This window comes from Aegilops tauschii, chromosome 1, assembly GCF_002575655.3.
Source record: "Aegilops tauschii subsp. strangulata cultivar AL8/78 chromosome 1, Aet v6.0, whole genome shotgun sequence".
Classification (NCBI taxonomy): domain Eukaryota; kingdom Viridiplantae; phylum Streptophyta; class Magnoliopsida; order Poales; family Poaceae; genus Aegilops; species Aegilops tauschii.
The window spans coordinates 490,680,738-490,690,365 of record NC_053035.3 but is presented as its reverse complement, the minus strand read 5'-3'; the positions used below and the strand labels follow the sequence as shown (position 1 = coordinate 490,690,365).

General features: G+C 43.1%; 1 long non-coding RNA gene across 1 annotated transcript; it reads left to right on the top strand.

Moving 5' to 3' along the window:
* Positions 1-3,625: 3,625 nt before the first annotated feature.
* LOC109766974 (uncharacterized) lies at positions 3,626-8,238 on the top strand. Its single transcript, XR_012188078.1, has 4 exons — positions 3,626-4,114; positions 5,266-6,376; positions 6,633-6,743; positions 6,819-8,238. It is a non-coding gene; the product is annotated as an uncharacterized lncRNA (long non-coding RNA).
* Positions 8,239-9,628: the final 1,390 nt, after the last annotated feature.

Sequence of the window (9,628 nt, the reverse complement as noted above, 5' to 3'; positions counted from 1 at the left end):
AAAACCGGCGGATCTCGGGTAGGGGGTCCCGAACTGTGCGTCTAGGATCGATGGTAACAGGAGACGGGGGACACGATGTTTACCCAGGTTCGGGCCCTCTCTATGGAGGTAATACCCTACTTCCTGCTTGATTGATTTTGATGAATATGAGTATTACAAGAGTTGATCTACCATGAGATCGTAATGGCTAAACCCTAAAAGTCTAGCCTGTATGACTATGGTAATGTGTGTATCCTTTCCGGACTACCCCCTCCGGTTTATATAGGCGCCGGGGGGATCTAGGGTTTACATAGAGTCGGTTACATAAGAAGGAATCTTCATAGTTGGTCGCCAAGCTTGCCTTCCACGCCAAGGAGAGTCCAATTCGGACACGGGTATAGTCTTCGCCCTTTATGACTTCACAACCCATCAGTCCGGCCCACTGATAATAGGCCGGACGCCCGAGGACCCCTTAGTCCAGGACTCCCTCAATGGTTAAAATTAAAATTCATCAGTTGAAATGAAAGAATTAAATCTGTGATTGCAGTGATGTGATGATAATTATACTCAGTGTTCTTGTTTGTCATCTTCTAATGTTATAAGCTGGTCTTCATACGACATCAAATGATTTTGATTACCATATCCAATTATCCATCTATGTGATAGGAAATTTTGTTTTGCATTAGACTAGAATTTTTACATAATAAGTGGCCATGTTCTTTATTCTGCTCAAGACTACTTGGGGAGTTCCCATAACTCTGATGGGCTTTGCGCTTCAGTTATCATTCATGCTAATGAATTCCCTGAAAAGACATCTAAATGTTCAATGAAGCTGTGTTAAATAGGTGTGCTCTACTTGAGTATTTTTCAATATATATGTTATATGCAAAAAAAAACAGATTCATAGTCATTTGAACAATATGTCAGTTACTTTTAACTCTTGCTACTAGGTCTCTGTACACATTACTAACACCTTTTGTCTTGAAGCTATCTCATTGTTGTTATCTTCCTCTGTTTGTTAACGAAGACTTCTTTTTTGCAAAATGACCAACATAGAATAATACATTTATGTTGTTTAGGTCAAATGCTTGACAGGTTGCTCCCAATATCCAAAAATATTCTCTCCCTTTTTTATGTTTCCAGTTATGTATAGTAGTGTTTTTCCTGACTTCGGCAAATAATCTGCTCGCTGCATCCTCATGTTTCCAGTTATGATATATTTTCTCGCTTAATGTTTTTTCCAAGATGAAAATTAAAGGCTACCTACTTGATGTTAAACCGTAGATTAGTTATAGGTTTTTAGATTATATATGTGTCCAATTAAGTGGCTACGCTATACACATAGTTATATATTTTTCTACCTGTTTTCCTTCAGCTGCCAATTTTTTATAGCCTTACACTAGAAAAGGGAAGAAGTGACTTGGTAGCTTTTATCCAAATCCATGCAAAAGTGGCCTCGATGCAAAACTATTTCAATTTTTGAGCCTTTTTCATTTTCTATAATTAATTTCAATGTGTTGTCAAAATTGCATGGATGACTAATCATATAAAATGGTTGGGAATTTTAGTTTTGTTTGTGGATACTGCCTACATTCCTAATGTGGAAGGTGAAAATGATTTTCAAGAATTTATTGGACCAAACTAGAGCACACTTGCAGTTCAAATTTGAATTACTTGATGTAAATCACCAGAAATTCAATAAATCAATGAAATATGGCAATATCACTCTGAAATTCATGAAAATTTGGCAGATGGAATCCCATGTGGTATACTTTAGGTGAAATTGTAAGGGCACAAATTACAATATTATTTATGACAGTTGCTTCACAAAAAAATCATGTATGCCACTTGAAAAACGATAAATTATTTTTTTGTGTGGTATTGTCAGTTTTTCATTTTCCCCACAAGCCATTGCACATAAGAGGCCTCCATGCAAAAGGATTTCAATTTGAGCCCTTTTCGTTTTCTATAATTTATCTCAGTTTGTTGTAAAAAATTCATGGATGACTATTCATATAAAATGGTTGGGAATTTGAGTTTTCTTTGTGGATACTGCATAGATTCCTAATGTGGAAGGTGAAAACGATTTTTTAAGAATTTATTGGACCAAACTAGAGCACACTTGTAGTTCAAATTTGAATTACTTGATGTAAATCACGAGAAATCCAATAAATCAATGAAATATGTCAATATCACTCGGAAATTCATAAAATTTTGGCAGGTGTAATCCCATGTGGTATACTTTAGGTGAAAATTGTAAGGGCACAATTTACAATACTATTTATGACACTTGCTTCACAAAAAAGTCATGTATGACTCTAAAAAATAGAAAATTAACTTTTTATTTGTGGTATTGTCAGTTTATCATTTTTCCCACAAGCCATTGAACATAAAAGGCCTCCATGCAAAAGAATTTCCATTTTCGAGTCGTTTGTCATTTTATATAATTTTTCTCAGATTGATGTCAAAATTGCATGAAAAATCATACAAATTTGCACCCATTTTCTGATTTGCGCACATATTCAAATGAAATTCATACAAATCATGAGTCATTCCAAATGCATGCAAGAAATTCGAAATACAATCCAGTTTTTTCATACAAATTCATACATATTTTATCCAAATAAGTCCGACAAGTTCGGCGCGGCCCTACTCGCAAATCCGAAACTAATATTATTCTTCAACCTGCGAGCAACACGCGGCAATGACGACCTCAAAGCTAAGGCCATCCCAGAAGGCACGTCGCCCAGCGATGTTTAAGTGCGGCATCGGGTTGGGGCCGTCGAAGTGCTGGATCCGAGCGGCGTGGTCCTGGTCGAGTACATGTGGCCATAATGGGCTGTTAGGATCAAAGTCTAGATGCGCCCTCTCCTCCGGTGTTAGACCTGCCAGAAACCTACAGACGGCGCGCGCAAAGGCGACATACCAACGGCGGGGATAGGCACCACCAGAAGACCCCTCACACTCACAAGCCATCCCACCGGCAGAAGTGTGTCCGACGGCGCCGAGATGTCGTAGATGGCGAAAAGCTCTGCTTCACTGAGAGTGGTTCCGCGCGACCACGCCATGGATGCGGAAGGGGAGGAGGGAGAGAAGGGCTAGGGTTTGTGCTGCAATGGCGCCGGCGGCGGATAAGGCTCTAGAGGCGAGCATCGAAATGGGATGGGGGGCTGCATATATGACACAGGAGGGGGTGAGATGCGGCCTTAAGCTACCATTAATTGGCGCGGCGACACGATTCCCTGTGTGTGAAAACGCGAGCAATCACTTATGTGGAAACAACATGCGATGCCGATTCAGGTTTGCATACCGGTGGATCCCATGTGTCAACCGCAAACTGTGTAGGATCAACCGACGACGCGAAATCAATAACGCATGCAGCCAAAATGTGGGTCCCGCGTGACTGTGTGCAAGAAAGAGCCGTCGATGCGACATGCGGCCTTACATGTCGGTCCTACCCGTACCTGGAGTAGTGACGGTCAAAGGGCTTTGACCGGACGATAAGACACGGTTTGACCTTTTATGAGGCGTGGACCAGTGTAGAAGGGCAAAAGTGAGCAAAGTTAGATGAGGGAAAAACTGAGTAAAACTAAGAAAGGATGGTCGTGAAAATAGAAATAAAAAAGAAAAGATCTGATGCAAGCAATCCACCGGACCATCACCGACCACACGTCTCCCCCACGCTCTCACACTCTCCGGTGTCCGCTCCGGCGGCCTCTCTCTCTCTCTCTCTCTCTCTCTCTCTCTCTCTCTCTCTCTCTCTCTCTCGTGCGGCTTGCCGTTGAGATGCCCGCCGCCGTCACCAGATCCGTCCTCCCCATCGTGCAGTTGAGATGTGTCGCCGCCGCCGCCAACGACGACATCTTCCTCGGCCGCCGGAGCTCAGATCCGCCCTGCCCCTCCGGCTGCCGTCGATACAGACCACGACCGACGCCTCCAGTCATCTCCTATGTACTCCTACATCGACGGGGTCGTGCTTCCTTCTCGGTCGCCATGGGTGTGGAGTGCCTGACCACAGCCTGTGCGTAAAATCCCCAAATTTCACACGGTGACAAACTCCGTCTCCCCATTGACGCCCGTCTCCAGCGAGGGTTCCTCCTCAACCGCTCTGTCATGGCCCCCTTCATCTCCGCGGGTGAGATCTCTCGCTCCTTCCCTTCATCTCCCCTCCCGAGATCCCAACACTATCAACTATTAACCCTCCGTTTGATTTTTTGTTAACGCTGGCCGGCAAACATACTGATTCACCTCTTGTTGTTTCTCAAATAGGCTAGTCATCAAGAGTAAGTGTAGTTTGGTTTGGATGTTATCATATAACCCGCTGCTAAATCTTTCGTCACCACAATCAGTTTACATTAGGTTCTCTGGACGGATCTGGTTATCTATATCTATACTTACTGAATGTGTCCGTGTGTTAATATTTGCTTAGGTATTTTATTACATGACCAAAAAAATCGTATCACAGTGTCTTGCTTCATCCGCCGGCCCTGGGATGTGAGTGATTGAACTCTTCCCCTGGATCATCTAGAACTCAAACAATTTAGATGTAGTCCTATGCCATAATGTCCACATGAGCAGCGATGCCAAACGTACTGCCTGCTGGTTATCCACATCTGGTTTGTGTCTTTGTCTTTTTCAAATTAGTTACGCCTGAAAACATGAAAAGTGTTTGGGGATTAATCCCAGCACGGCATTCATCGTCTTGCTGTGACTACCCTCCTCCCTTAATACTTGAATATGGCGATGTAACTAGCGTCTATTTTACAGAAGTATTTTTACATCGTGCATGAGTTTCTGTTACATCAGCGATACTAGTACAGTTATTTCAGGTCATGACAAGTATCCCAACTGGATGTAATCTTTCTTTTTTTTGTACATCCAGTATGATAGAAACATGTAACACTCATACGTAATTTTTTTAACCATCCTGGATGTAAACATTTTGATCTGAAAGTAGCTTCTACATCTTCATTTTTTACATCCTTAATGATTGAATGATATAACACCAGTTTAATCTGAGTTGTAACTTTTACTAAATGAAGCGAAAGCAACACCATCCAATTACTAATGCAGCAGAGGGTAATTCTAGCCCATACCCTGCATAATAAACAAAAATACAATTTTAAAATGGAGACACTAATGCGTCCACAAATATGCAAGAAACTAATCAGGGATTGCTGTAACATCATCCAGTTACCAACTCTTAAATCCTACATGTTGCAGCATGAGCGTATTTTTCTCTCATTTCGTTTCTCTAACTTTTCTGTAAATGCCTTCTTTTTGTAGAATCCTACATGTTGCAGCATGAGCGTATTTTTCTCTCATGAAGATATTGCCTTGTCTGCCTCATGCATCCAAACATTGCAAAATCAAACAAACTAAATTGCAAAAGTAAATCATAATTTTGGAACATGATTCTACTGGAAGCATGTTCAGGGAAGTTCAGGCTGAGCCACCAACATTCTTACAGCATCCGGACTTGACATTTCAGTCAGGTTCCAGAAAAGGTAACAAAAACAAAACAACCCATTGGCAAGATTTGCCATTTCTAGTCACCTACGCTATATGTCTCGGGCCCACGCATTGACCATTCCATACCTATTTCCAGTAAGTATTTCTTTTCTCGTCTCATCATAGAACATGGTGGTTACCCCTGACAGGGCCTCAGCAACTGTGTGTGCTACTGGAGGCTCCCCAGTTTGAGCAGTAAGCCCAGTTTGGTTGTCACTGATTTCAGCTAGCCGTTTCCCGTTGCAAATATTAGTTACATTGATCAGTGCACCTTCAAAGCCTGCAATAACAATGTCATTATCATAAGTTCAGAACTACCCGATATTGGGTTAACCAGGGTTAGTTTAGTTAAAAGAATATTACCTCGAGCAGGTGCAAAGTAAGACATCAGGATCTTGGCATTGTCATTGATCGCAAATTGCTTCAGCTGTAAGGGCGGAGGGTATTGCACCTCTGTTAAAAGCTCAGCGTTGCAATTGAAAATCGAAACTTCAGCTGCCGATCCAATAATTATTAGATTATCGCCTAGAAATTTGACACCACAGGTTGAAGCTTTTAATGGTTGCTTGTCCTTATTATCCTTGCATAACTGAACCAGGAAAAGCTGCAGTTTAGTATCGTACTTCAATGATATATTGATAATAATAGAACCTAGTTAATGTATTGGGGCGTATGATACCTACTTTTTTTATCACGAGTGGCTTCTTGGCCTGGCTGAGAACTAGTGTATCTCGCATTAGGTTAATGTAATCGACATCGATTGTGTCCTTGATCTGAATCTTGTAACTTTTAGTTGCAGATCCTTCCTGTATTGAGAATGCTTGTATGGGAATGCGACCGAACTGATCCCTTCTGTACTCAAGGATCAGCATATTGTGACTGCAAGGTAGTCAGTATGAAACTATGATATTTATTTTTGCAAAGAGACACTTTAGCTAGGATGCAATTAAGTAACTAACAGAAATAAAATAGATTACCTTCTCTTGAAGGATTGCATATTTCCCACCTGTACTGATCTGACCATGCGGAAATCCTTCAAGTCAAATATAGAGATAGACTTCAACCTGACATTTTTTTATTTGTTTAGCTTATAGAAATATATAATTGCGTATAGATATTTTTTGTACCATATTTATATACAGGTACCTATTGTTGTTCTGTGATGAAATCACTGCTGCCTTCTCAATATCTTGGAACATCTCCACATCGTCAGCATCTTTAATCTTTACTTCGTGGAATACCCTTCGACGCCGGTATGGATTGTGTTCCTTAATTGAACTGCAACATAAATAAAATCATCTCATGAATTTTCTGTCTATTGACTGTAGGTAACTTGCTCTAGAGGTTGTAATATGGTGGCTCACATTCTAGCAACATATGGGATAAATCTAAAATCTAGCGATGGCGTCCACAAAACCCTCTGTCACAGATCTGATGCTGCTGGTTTGAAAGGTTGAAAGGAAATTATCATCTACTCTAGCGATGGCATCCTATGGTGCTAAACTGAGGCTGGTGGACTCAATGCTGATCTCGTTTGCAGTTTATGCCATGTGCTCTATTAGAATCCCTCCCAAGATCTTGGCATACCTCTCGACAAACTACGCCACCTATGCCTCTGGAGAAGAAAAACTGATCAAGGAGAAACTTCAAACTCGCTGGCTGCATGGACGATGGTGTGTAAACCAAAACAGAAAGGGGGGCTGGGGGTCCCCGACACCAAGATCTTAAACACTGCACTTCTCTTGAAGTTCCTAGACAAATTCTACAATCACCATGATGTGCCATGGGTCGAGTTGATTTGGTCCACGTACTCCACTAGTTCTGTAACGCACGCGGCGGGCCCATGTGGATCATTTTGGTGGAGAGAGTTAATACCCTTATGCCGATTTAACGCGGGATCACCTCTGTTTCTACTCTCTTCTGGAAGAATCAGTGGTGCGGGCAGATACTCTCGGATGCCTACCCGAGAGCTTTCTCTTATGCTGTTTATGAAGATGCCACTGTCGAGCAATTTCTCACGATGCACTTGCTTGGTGAAGGCTTACATCTACCAATGTCAGTTCAGGTGCGCCAGGAGGTGGCCCAACTACACTTTGAGACTGCCAAAACTAGCATCAATACTATGGCTACTGATGACTGGGGGCCTAGGTACACGTCTGCTTGATACTACACATTTCTTCAGACAATTCAGGAACCCTTCAAACGGATTTGGAGGTCCAGGTGCGTTATGAAGCTGAAAGTGTTGGCTTGGTTGCTACTGTCAGATGGCCTAAACACCAAAGATATGTTAGGTTGCAGGCATTACGTGGTGGGACCGGGCTCGCAGCGATCTGACTGCTGCGCCCTTTGCCTTACCCAATCCAATGAAACTGTAGAGAACTTGATCTTCTCGTGCACCTTTGCTAGGGAGTGATGGAGCAAACTTGGAATAACGTGGGGGGCTGGAAACGACAGATTTGAATGGTTGACACATGCCAAGAGGGGCCAGGCTCATGTTCATGGAAGTCTTTGTGGGGGTGCCTGGCGCAGGAGGTTTAAGCAGGACTTTGGTCTGCTCAAGTGCCTTCTTTTTTTGCCTGCTGTCAGAGTTCTTCCTCTTCTTTTATTTATTGCTTTGGGCAGCCCCCATGGCGGTGCCCCCCGTGTGTATTTTGTAAATCATGTAACTCCTACACATTTACTGTGCTTGCTTAATACAATGAGACTAGGAAACTCTCCTACAGTCATTTAAAGTTCAAAAAAGAAAAATCTGAAATCTAGCGTTGGTGAACTGCAACAAAACTATTTATTTGACTGCAGTGTATGTTCCTTTACAGGAAAAGATTGCTGTGAAGCTACCAATCAATCAGTGGCATGATTTTATATCTACTGTACTTCCTAGATAAGCAAGCACTATGATGATTACTGTAAACTTGATATTCGTCTGATGATTGTAAAGCAGTTCTATCAGTAGCATATTACTGTAAACCAGTTGTAGCAGAGTAGAAAGACTCACTCTATATCTATTGCCGAGCAATTGATGTCCAACGACCTTGATTTGATAAAATGAGACACTAGGATCAGCGACCTTGTGCTTGGAACCCATTCGATCTTCATTATCCGATCATCTATTTGTTTATTCAGAGCGCAAAGCCTGGTGTTTATACCTGCGGCCACAAAACCCAACCAGTTTCTTACATTAGGACCTAAAATGCACTAGTGTTTTTACCAACCAACATGACATGTTGAGAAAATTGCTTGCCTCTGTCAAAAGCTACGCACAGCCCTGATTCAGCAAGGGTAATCAGTACATTTTCAGCTTGTAGAATCGTCTTGATCTGCCTCATTCGTTGCAATTCTAGATGTACAAAACTGTAACTCGCAGATGTAATGAAACACATTCAGTAACTGGGGGACGAGACAGAGAGCTGGGGAGGAAGAAGAAGAAGAATTTCAGTTTCTAGGCATAATTCAAATTTGAACTCATGCACATGGAGTAGTGCACCTAAATTGGGTTGAAAATCATATTTGTGTTTATGGGGGTGTGTTTAGGCCCCATGCAATATATGGAAAGAGATTTCAAACATTTTGGCGTCATGGGTGCTCTCCCTGGCTGCAGGGGCGCGGGGACGAGCTGGCCGAGCTCCAGCGGTGTCCATGGCATGCATTCATGGTGCCTTGCTCGAGGCTCGCATGGGCTAGCCCCGAGTCAACTGGCTCGATGGATGATGGTGGGGGCAGAGGTGTTGGGTGTCGTGGCATAGTGGCATGCACGACAAGAGGTGGTGCTGGTGAGCTACCATGCCTGGTCTGTGGGCTCCTGGCACCCAAATCTGGCTTTTCCTTCGTGGCAGTGGCTCGCGGGGCGGTGGCTCTATGGTCATGCCTGGCTGGTCAGCAGTGGATGTTGTTGACGGGATATGATTTGATGGTGGTGAGGTGTTGCGGACGATGGTGGGGTCTTGGGTGGAAACCGAGGCCGATGTGACTCTACATGTACGGATGCTCGAGGTGAGCGGCTGTGTCATCAGAGCCTCTTGTTGGTCCTGGAGGGGACGCTCGCCGTGGCTGGCGGGAGGGTAGGGAGGTTTCGTGCTGCTAGACTCAGGGGCTAGCATCCGTGGAGATTTCGGGGACAGGATGGTCCAAGCGAAAGCCT